Source organism: Pseudochaenichthys georgianus, chromosome 20, assembly GCF_902827115.2.
Source record: "Pseudochaenichthys georgianus chromosome 20, fPseGeo1.2, whole genome shotgun sequence".
NCBI classification, from domain to species: Eukaryota; Metazoa; Chordata; class Actinopteri; order Perciformes; family Channichthyidae; genus Pseudochaenichthys; species Pseudochaenichthys georgianus.
In genome coordinates, this window is record NC_047522.1 from 3,399,144 (window position 1) to 3,409,929 (window position 10,786).

Sequence of the window (10,786 nt, forward strand, 5' to 3'; positions counted from 1 at the left end):
ACAAAGGGCATTAGATGTGTCAGAATAAGTGCCATACACCGGTTAAATGGTTAGAAAACAGCATATTCCAGCTCTTTAGGAGTCTAAGGTGCTTCATTGAAACACAGAATGGTTTATCTTGGGTTGTGTGTTAATGGAAATATCTAGCCCCAAGTAATGGTTTTGGCCTTTCAACCCTGAGAGAAGAAGAATGAACTTACTTCAGCAAAAGGCTATGTGAGTAGGGTTAAGGGATTAATAGCAATGTAAGTGTAGTGGTAGCATAAGCACTAGAAAGAAAGTTTTACCAACATTTTGAATTATCTTCTTGCTAGAGTTCAATTCTAAATCGAAAAACATTGATCCAAATTAGCGGTCAAAAGAAGAATGAGTGATTCTCCCAGTATTGGTATTGTGCACGTACACAGAAAAAAAAACAACAACAACACAACATAAAGACAACGCATCAGAGTGAATGATTGCTACAAGTTGTTGCCAACATTTAAGCCTGAACTATTCCTCTCTATTCTTTATTTCCAATTCAAGTTCAATTGATGAAATACGGTTATCTTGTCCTGGGAAATGTTACTGTGGAAGCATAAATACAACTGTAAATAGCAACTGTGTTGACGACAATGAAAAGTTCAAAAATGCTCCATTTCGCTCCAAGAGTTTCAAGGTTGGAAACTCATGTTGAGAATTAATTACCTTCACCCACTGTGAATTATGATTACAACTTACAACAACTTGAGTGTGCTCTGTTCTATTACAATAGCATTCAAAGGTTGAAAAAGCTCTAAGGGGTTGTTTGCAGAATAATGCAGTTTTGTAGCCAATATTGGGTGTATTTAAAGTATGTTTGCTACAAAATATGTACTGTAAGTCCTTTTACCACTGCATGGAGTACGACACCAAGTTAAGCATATCTTTCCGTTGAAATGTCCAAATCATTTCTACTTGGTAGTTTCACAAGGTATACTTCTGAGGCCAATTATTGGTTCAGAATAGATGAAAAGATACCCATCAGCAGGGTGGGAATTTCACGACGGCCACGGCCATGGCCGTATTTTTCTTGCTAAGCGGTTTTGATATAATACATGACTGACTTATGTGGTTTATGGCTGAACTTAACGTATACGTTTAAGAAACACTATTGCTATTCATTCAGCCATTTGTAAAACGACTGGCGTTGACGTTAGTGCTACACTTTTCCGTCATGTTGATTGACTAGCGATAGCTGGTGAGCTATCATCACTAGTTAGGAGGATACGTCTCTCTTTGAAGGAATTGTAGGGGTTACTTTTGGAATCCTTCTCATGATTTTCTGGGCTTTTTGAACTAAAATTCTGACATTTCTGTGAGATGATGCATAATGTTTCAGTTTATCATATAGTTAAGTTGTGGGGTTTTGCTGGCATCATGTGGGTGATTCAAACTCTGAAAGAGCAGCTTGATTCACACTTGATCAAATGTAAAACAGCGCTGATGTAATCCAAGTATTTAGAATACGGTAATTAGATGAAGTAATGTAACGGAATATGTTACAAATGACATTTTAGAGCATGTATTCTGTATTCTGTAACTCCTGCTTAATACACCATTAATGTTTCTTGGTGAATGAGAATGTCACGGTATTAATCTGAAAGGTAAAACCAGCGTAATTTAACCAAACGGCCTTTGTGCCCCGTCATGTGGCCTTTGTGCCCTTGAAAAAAATGTGAACGGGAAGGCCAAATGGCCTTGCCCCTAAAATGACGAAATTCCAAGCCTGCCCATCAGTCCAACGTATCAGAACACAAAGCATATTGGTTTCTAAAAAGGAGAAAAACAACACCAGGTGCAACATTGGACTTCTGCGTCATTCCCTTTTGTACAATACATTCACGCCTGGACAAACATCAGCCTCCTCAACCCCCTCCAATGGGTCAATATTATCATTTCTGTCATTACATGATTGTCTCCCAGCAAGAACAAGGCTAACTAATTTCTCATAAGCAACAAAACAGAGTAGTGTGCATTGTCTTCATCACGGCCAGTGCTCGGTAAAATCCATAAATGACAGGGCACATAAAGCTCAGCATTGGCCCTCTGATAGCTCGTTAGTCTAAATACCTCCAGGAGATATGTGCTAATAAATGAAAATAAAATTAACAGTGCCCACTCTGGCTCCATTGGACTCTGATCTGACTATTGCAAGGACGTACCCTGCAGTGTTTTATAACTATCCTTGTTAATTATATTTTCTAATGTGCAGGCCGGAACAAAATTAGAAGCACACGAAACCTAACGAGGCTAACCTGAAGTCTTCTCTTTCTCCCCCTTTGGGTTTAAAAAAAGAAAGAATGATGCAACCTTTGGACTTCTCCATGAATTCCTGCAGGCTAGTGTTAAGAGAATGAGTGTGGTGGGGGTGTTTAAGGTGTGCACATGACATGTGTATTGTACAAATAATATGGAATCTGTTTGATAAAAGAAGGGAATGCACACACCATTTTTTATGGGTATAACTTCACTGTGAGCTTGAAAAACAACAAGTTTAAGACATGCGTTTTTGTCATTTTCACAAAAGCATCCTTCTATTTTTGTTTTATCTTAGGAGACATTATCTACATGTCCTGTTCATTCACATCCAGGATGCCAACGAACTACACTCGCCAATTCAGTACACGTCTGAATTATACCATAGAAGAAGACAGGGTTTTGTATGTTTTCTTATTTGCCATTTAAAGCCATGCACTGCTATTCAACACCAGGTTCAAACTTGTATCGCAAGGTTATAATGTTTACCGTTAAATTTGCGGAAAAAAACATGAAGTTAATTAGAAGGGCACTGGGAGAGCACAGACCTCCACCAAGGCTGCTTCCAGAAGTGAAACATAATGCATGTATCGGCCCTGCGATTCACATGTGCTCAACAATATAATGTGTTCTTCCTTGGCCCATGTTCACCCTTTCCACCTAGTCTAATGAACGTCAGAGCGACAGTCTTTGTTGTAATCCTGCTGACAAACAGACCGACAAACTGAACCAAAAATATAACCTCCTCGGTGGATGTGAGGATAATAAAGAAGATTAAACCGAACAAACAAACAGAACAATGTAACCCACATGTGTCTTTTTGGCTTGCCATCCCAGAGAATCACTCCGAGTGATACAGACAAATGTACATACACAAATACACACACGCAGACATAAGAACACCTTGACATCATGTGCTGCCATGGTGATAGGCTGAGTCTGAGTCGTGCCATGGCCAGACAGTTCATCACTGTAAGAGCACTTAGTCTTTGTATGCATGCTGTGTGTGTGTGTGTGTGTGTGTGTGTGTGTGTGTGTGTGTGTGTGTGTGTGTGTGTGTGTGTGTGTGTGTGTGTGTGTGTGTGTGTGTGTGTGTGTGTGTGTGTGTGTGTGTGTGTGTGTGTGTGTGTGTGTGTGTGTGTGTGTGTGTGTGTGTGTGTGTGTGTGTGTGTGTGTGTGTGTGTGTGTGTGTGTGTGTGTGTGTGTGTGTGTGTGTGTGTGTGTGTGTGTGTGTGTGTGTGTCAGAGCCAGCCAGTTGTATACAAACCACACAAGGACAAAATGTCAGCAACCATGAGAGAAAGACATTTTTTCGATTGCTCGTTATTGTTTTTCGGAGCTTTCAAGTGGAATTAGTACAAAATAAGCGTCAACATTTGTTGTTATTACAAGTATAGAAATGGTTTGAGAAACAGGCTCACTAGTTAAAACAGAGGGTATTGCAAAAAGGTATTACCAAATTACAGAATATTCTGATTAATGCCATTAATTAATGCTCTAAATGTTGTATATAAAGTCTTAAACTTCATTTAAGGGGGTTCTGTGCACACCATTGATGTTGTTTCTTGTGTCTGTGTTCTGGGGCCACATGTCCTCGTGTGTTTGGGTACTCAATGCAAAAGCTTGATCTGTGTGTCCTCTCCAGAGGACCCACTCACCAGTCACTCACCTCTTGCCGAGTTCAGACAGTCTAAATGTTGAGTTGAAATGTCTGGAGTGGACTTCTCAAAGAGAATAGAGGGCTTCTCAGCCACCGTATCACTGCAGAAATGTAGTCAGACAGTCTAATCACAGATACTGTCCGTTCCTTGCTCTAAAAGTTTCTTCCACTTCACCAGAGCTGCCTGTGTTTGGCCGCTTCACACCAGCCTTCATGTTACCTTCCCTTTCATATTCATTTCCTCTCTCTTGATATGCTTGTCCATCTCTCTCTTCCTCTGTATGTTTCTCATATATCCATTTCATGATATGCATCTGCCGCTGTTTCTACCTGTGTCTGACAGTCTGATTACTTTCCTCTCTCTTGCTCCCTCTCCTTTGTTTATATGCAGCTACATGAGGAATGTATCACTATGTTTCCATTGGCCAGCAGGGCCTCTGCAGGACATATAGATGAGGTATGGGGGAGAGGTGTGAATATGTGAGTGCTTTGCCTGTGTGTACATGTGTGAGTGAGTGCATGAGCGTAGGGCTGGCATGTGTGTGTTGACCATGGAGGTATACCATGGGCCATTTGTACCGGCCCAGTGCGCGTACGAAATTGCCTCTGGGTGAGGGGGTGCTCACAATGTTCTGGACCATTAGCTCAAATAAGTCACAGCCAAAACTCTTAGTATCTGTCTCACTGGCCAAATGACAAACTGTGCATCCTCCTAAATCCTCACTGCCACCAAACCGGCAGGAAGGGAGAGGGAACGGGGGGAAAGGGAACGGAAGGAAAACATGCTTTAATTACTCTCAAGTGGTGTATGGCCTTGTGATCTTAAACAACTCGTTAATTCATGCAAAGATCTGTGAACCAACAAACACACACTTTTAAAAACTTCTAGAAAGCTTTGTGTCATGATGTAGTGCGTTAAATATTTCCTTAACAATGCAATTAAGAGATTGTATTCTACATTTAAGTGCTAACTTTCACTAGCCCTTCTTCATCTGTGTCCGTTTTGTTGATCTCACAGGATCCAACTGAATTACACATCCCGCGCCAAGTTTTAATTCCACTAAAATATCACTTTCTATATTTTTAACTTGCAAGGTCATGCATGGCATAAAAGAATCACGGTTATCAAAGGACAATGCGCTGCTAATTCTGCCTTTATCTTTCCTCTGTGAGAGACCAGTCCTCTGTAGAGCCGCTGTCAGTACAAAAACACAAAATATTCAACGGACACACACTAAAGTTGAAAATACGTTTAAAAGTAGAGCACAGTGTAAATCATAAAATAAAAGACATCCCTCATGTGCGCACACGCACACATCCAGATACTCACGCACATTTACACTAGCCAGACGACTATTTGGAGCCACAGCTCTGCCTCATTGTTTATTCTGCTTTCTCCCTTTCTTCTGTTGTTCTTTAATTCATTTTTCATCTGCTCATCGTGGCTGTGTGTCTGGGGCGGCAGGCAGAGCAAGCGCTGCCCTCTGTAAGGATATTGTATTACTCTTATGCGCACGGACAGCACACACAAAGCAACTCTCAGATGCATGGGGAAATACACTCGTGTGCACAATGGTACACTCGCACACACGAGCCCGTCCTCTTGAGTAAATCATAAATAAATCTTAGAGTTCTTGAAGGCACCCCTCAGTCAGAGACAGACCTTGTTTTATTCATCCTCTCATTCCCCCGTTCCTTTCCTCACTCCTCACTTCAATTTTGCATGTGGGTACTCTTCCTTGTTGCCACCCTTCACCTGACTCTCCTGTCTGAGATCAGAGGTGGATTTCAATCTCCTCTTGGGGACACAAAGAAGCACAGCGCACACAACAACGACACATGCAACTGGATACAGTGCACCTGGAGCGCGTTTCAATGTGTTGCATCATATCGACCATCGCTTTGCTGGATACCTGGGGGTCAAGGATGTTTGGCTTCTTGGGTTGCATCTAGGTGTTTGTGTGTATGTGCTGATGTTTATTACATCAACATCCGTGAGTAAGATTGTTATATGCCTGAAAATGTCAGCGTTAAGATGTTGTTTGTTTGGTACACAGAGAAAAGGGACACCCACACTAACGCCTGCTACGGCAAAAAACACTTCTATTGAAAGACCTGTGTTATGAGCTTCACACTATGACACTTTAATTCAACCGTGATTTAAGTGCCGTTTACAGACCCCAGCTTAACAACCTGAGAGGGGATATAACATACGTTTTTAGAGTTTAAAACTGCACTGTAACTTTTATCCATGTATTTTTTCTTTTAATGTTTATTTTATTAGCTTTTCTTTGTTAATGCTTAATGTCTTTCATTTTTTGTAAAGCACTTTAAATTGCCTTGTGTTGAAAAGTGCTATATGCCTTGCCTTGCCTTGCCTTGCCTTGCCTTGCCTTGCCTTGCCTTGCCTTGCCTTGCCTTGCCTTGCCTTGCCTTGCCTTGCCTTGCCTTGCCTTGCCTTGCCTTGCCTTGCCTTGCCTTGCCTTGCCTTGCCTTGCCTTGCCTTACGACACGACAAAAGCCTCGGCCAAACCTGGTGGAAACATTTTTAAAAGAAAACAATTGATAGCAAATAAAGTAGAGCAGATACAAAGGTGTGTTCATAGGTTGTAATTGTGTTGTGCTGTTCCGTATAAAAACATCTCCGTCGTGCCTTTCACAACCTTCAGATGATGTGTAACGTGTACTGTGTTGCAGGTGTGTTGTTATTATTAGCTGAGCAGGATTTCATTTGAGTTGTAGGCCGACTCAATGTGTGTAAAATGTGTTCAAGGACTTTTTAAAGTTAACAAGTATCCAGACTTGTAAAATATTTTGGAACCTCAAACTGGCATAATACTATGTTGCAAGTCACTATGAAGCTGTAAGCAACAAGTCTGATTGTGATGCTTAAGTCGGCAGACCTTAATGCATAAAGGTAGGAATGGGTGGTTTACTTCAGCAGTGACAGCCATCAAACCAGAAAAGACACGTAGGCGCACAACCTGCAGAAACTCCAACTCAACAGATCTCTACTCAACTAAAGGTATCCTCAAATCCCAGAGGAAGTGTTGTCATTGTCTTGGCCGATTGACTGTCAACCAAACCAAATAAAGACAAAACAAGGATCTATTGGATTAGACTTTCCATAAAGTCATTTCATAAAAAGTAAACTGTTTTCAAAAGTCTTCAATGTAAAGCAAAGTATCTTCAAAGGAACATATTCCCTCTCTCACGAGTAGTGGGAACGCGGCATTGGAGGGAACTCAAGTGCTGAAGACTTAGAAGTAGGGTTGGGTACCGAGAACCGGTTCCGGTTCGGAACCGGTTCCAACATTTCGATTCCAACGGTATCATTTAGAAATGTGAATTTCGGTTCCGCTTTTCGATTCCTGAGGAAATGTTTCTCGCCGCTCTCCGTAGCCTGCTGCATGACTGCGGCGGGGCGGGAAATGTAGCGTTGTATCTACATTTCCTACAGTGTAACCTGAGACCAGGGCCGGCCCGTCGCACTGGCATTATAAATGTTCGCCTAGGGCGCCAGATCTGTGGAGGCGCTGCGCTGACAGCTCTGGGAGAAAAAATAAATGTTTTGACCGTTGGTGCTCATCCTAATTTTCGGCCTTGATGTAACAACATTCATAATTAAGTAAATGTAACACCCTTTTCACCCCGGTTACACTTTTCATTTGCCCTGTACGATGGGCGCTGCAAGTGATGAAAATGGGGGATGTTGGCTTATCTGGCAACCGCAGCTCACAGCCAAAGTGCGCGTGAGCGAGGGAGAAAGGGAGGGTGCACTGGAACCGGCGCTGTTGTTATTAGCATCTGGTGCTAGCTGCTCTGACGGAAGAAGAAGATGTTTCTACAATGATGTGGAGGGAGAGTCCTCTCCAGTCAGACTGAGAGGCTGATAACTACAGCTCAGTGAGGTAAAGGACTCTGAGGGTTTAGATAGTTCACTTTAGTCTAAGTTATCTCAGTGGGTCTCAAACGTTTTGATCACAATTTATGTAAACACATATTTCCAAGGCTCTCCTTTATAATTATTGGGATAAAACAGGTTTGAAATCATTCCAATGTATACTATAGGACAGTAAACCAGACATATCGTTTTAAACTGGAGAGATAAAAAGATATGCATAAATAAAATAGTAAAATAAGATATGAATGAACAACAAAAATAAAATGCATTACATGTAGGCTATTTGTTATTTAATTATTAAAATGTAAACTGATCTTTTTCATATGGGTGTTTAGAGTTGTACCCCCTAGATCTAGTCTCTAGTAATTCTGCGTGTGCACCAGATTGAAGCATTTTACTTCAAAATGTTCAAACATTTCTTCCCGGTATGCCTGAGAGGCAGATATGCTTGTTTTTCTCAACAAGAACTGTTTTTAAAAGTTGGACTGTTGCAGCTTCAGTGGTTCTCAGGTTAAAGTTACATAGCAGTGAATATAAATAGACTGATTAATGTGAATATTACTTTAAACTAACCTGTGTAAAAGTTTCTCAAATAAATGTAATTTTTTTGGTGGAAGAAGCATGTATCATTTGTTTACCCTGCCCCTCAAAGAATCGGAATCGAGAACCGTTAAGAACCGGAATCGAAAAGTAGAATCGGAATCGGAATCGGAATCGTGGAAATTCAAACGATACCCAACCCTACTTAGAAGGCAATCACATTAAGCCAGAGTTTTAACAGTTAAGACCTCTAACCAGAAAAACAGCTTTGAGTTGGAAAACGTGTGTAAAACAGTGAGTCGAACCCCGGCCTAACCGCCTCATTTGTCTTCGTCTCTCCGCCAATGGAACAATGGCTTTTGTTTAACCTTGTTTGATTTCCCTCTTAGCGCTGATCCCCTGACGAAGAGGGCTATTATTGGGCCTCTCAGAGAGGCATGTTTCACTAACGAGCGATCACTAATGAAGGCTTTAATGTAGGATTAATTACACTCCAAATTGAATGTCTAATTGCTTTTATTCCCTCCGATGAAATATGCTCCGGCTGCCACTTCAATGCCATCTGTTGTAATTATAAAAAGAGAGACGGAGGAGGGGGAGGAGGGTGAGAGATGGATGGTGAGGTGCAACAGATAAGACGTGTTTCAGTCGGCAAAGTTGATTCTTCATTCCTGTTCAAAGATGGTGGCTTTTGCATAATAAATTCCTCCTTGTTCCCGTCACCTCACTTCCCCTTTCTCACCTCTCCTCCCCCCCCCCCCCCCGCTGTGCCTTTGCTCGCACCTCTCTGATAGATGATGCTAGGTTATCTGTTTCCCCTCGCTAATTGCGTCTTCTGATGAGTTTAGGCAAACACATTAGCTAATTGCACGTGTGCTTCTCAGACACTGCTTGATTGATAAAGTGCATATGACGCGGAATCATTGCACTGTTTGATGGTTATTCATCTAAATGGCAGTCCACACACACACACACACACACACACACACACACACACAGAGGGGGGCAGAGATGACAGAGTTTGATTGATGTTCTGTTTAAGAGATTGTTTCTGATCTTATTAAAAATCATTGATTTCTTTTAACTGTTTTTCTACGGTGGTGTTTGATTTCTGTGAGCAATTTGTATTGTGTTGCCTCCGGAGTTGTGCCTGTGCCGTACAAGGAAAAGAAGTTCAAATCCAAATGAGCAGGTTTCTCTCTCTAATTTATTCACAAGTTAAAAGGAAATGTTATTTGTTCCTTCAGTAAGTTGACAAGCTCATTAGTGACTTTCCTCACCACTTTTGTGTCACCATTAATACATTGAAAAATGCACAGATGAGGCGACAGAACACATATTTGTTGACCTTGGAATCTAAGTATGAAGTCGTCTTTTAAAAATATTTTCTTTTGGTGCAAATTTGGCATTACTTTCGACAATGACCGGAAAGAAAATAAATGAAATGAGGCGGCAGAAGTGCAACAAAGGCCCTCGGCCTCAATCAAACTAGCCATTCTCCCTTTAGGCCACCTGACGCCCAAACCTCGTAATTTCTGAAACCCTGTGCGGCTCCGTTATACAAAAGCCAAGCAGGTGCAGTGATTAGGTTCCAGGTGCTTTTCATCATTTAGACTTGTGTTGACATGTCTTTTTCTCCTGTTGCCAGTTCCCTTTAACTGTGAAAAATCACATCTGGGATATGCCATCATTATTAGACTACAGTGGCACATGTAGAAGGCCAATAGGTGGGCCATAAGGCTATTATGTGCTATAATGGTATTATGTTCTCGAGCTGGCATTAGCATCCCAGTGAATGGGTGCGTGGCAGGTGTGCTTTGTAGCAGCACACTGCCTCCGTCCGATAAGACAAGGACACAATATGACGAGAAACAACGCTGGCTGTCAGCAATTGTCTTCATAGAAAAGATGACAGTCTTCAATGTGTGTGTGTGCGTGTGTGCGTGCGTGCGTGCGTGTGTGTGTGTGTGTGAGAGAAGGAAGGACTCCCCCAGGAGCAAATGGCTTTAAGCAACACAAGCGCCTGATCAATACATCAATATTCAGCTTAGGAGGTCTGACTACACATACACATTATTACACACACACACACACACACACACACACACACTCAAACATTCAAGCACGTACACATTGTTGCACAAAAGTACACACAAACACACACGCTTCAGGCTCCGTTGTGAGTGTGACCCTTAGCTAATCAATTTTTCGCCACATGATAGGGACGCCACGCGCCGCCATCATCACTGCTGCATAATTAGACTGTGACACACACACATACACACACACAAACACTATTGTTAGTGTTATAAAAGACTGAAGTCTACAAAGACAAAGATGGCTGTGATTAACATCTTGTCCACTCTATCCTAGAGACCAATACACACACACACACACACACACAC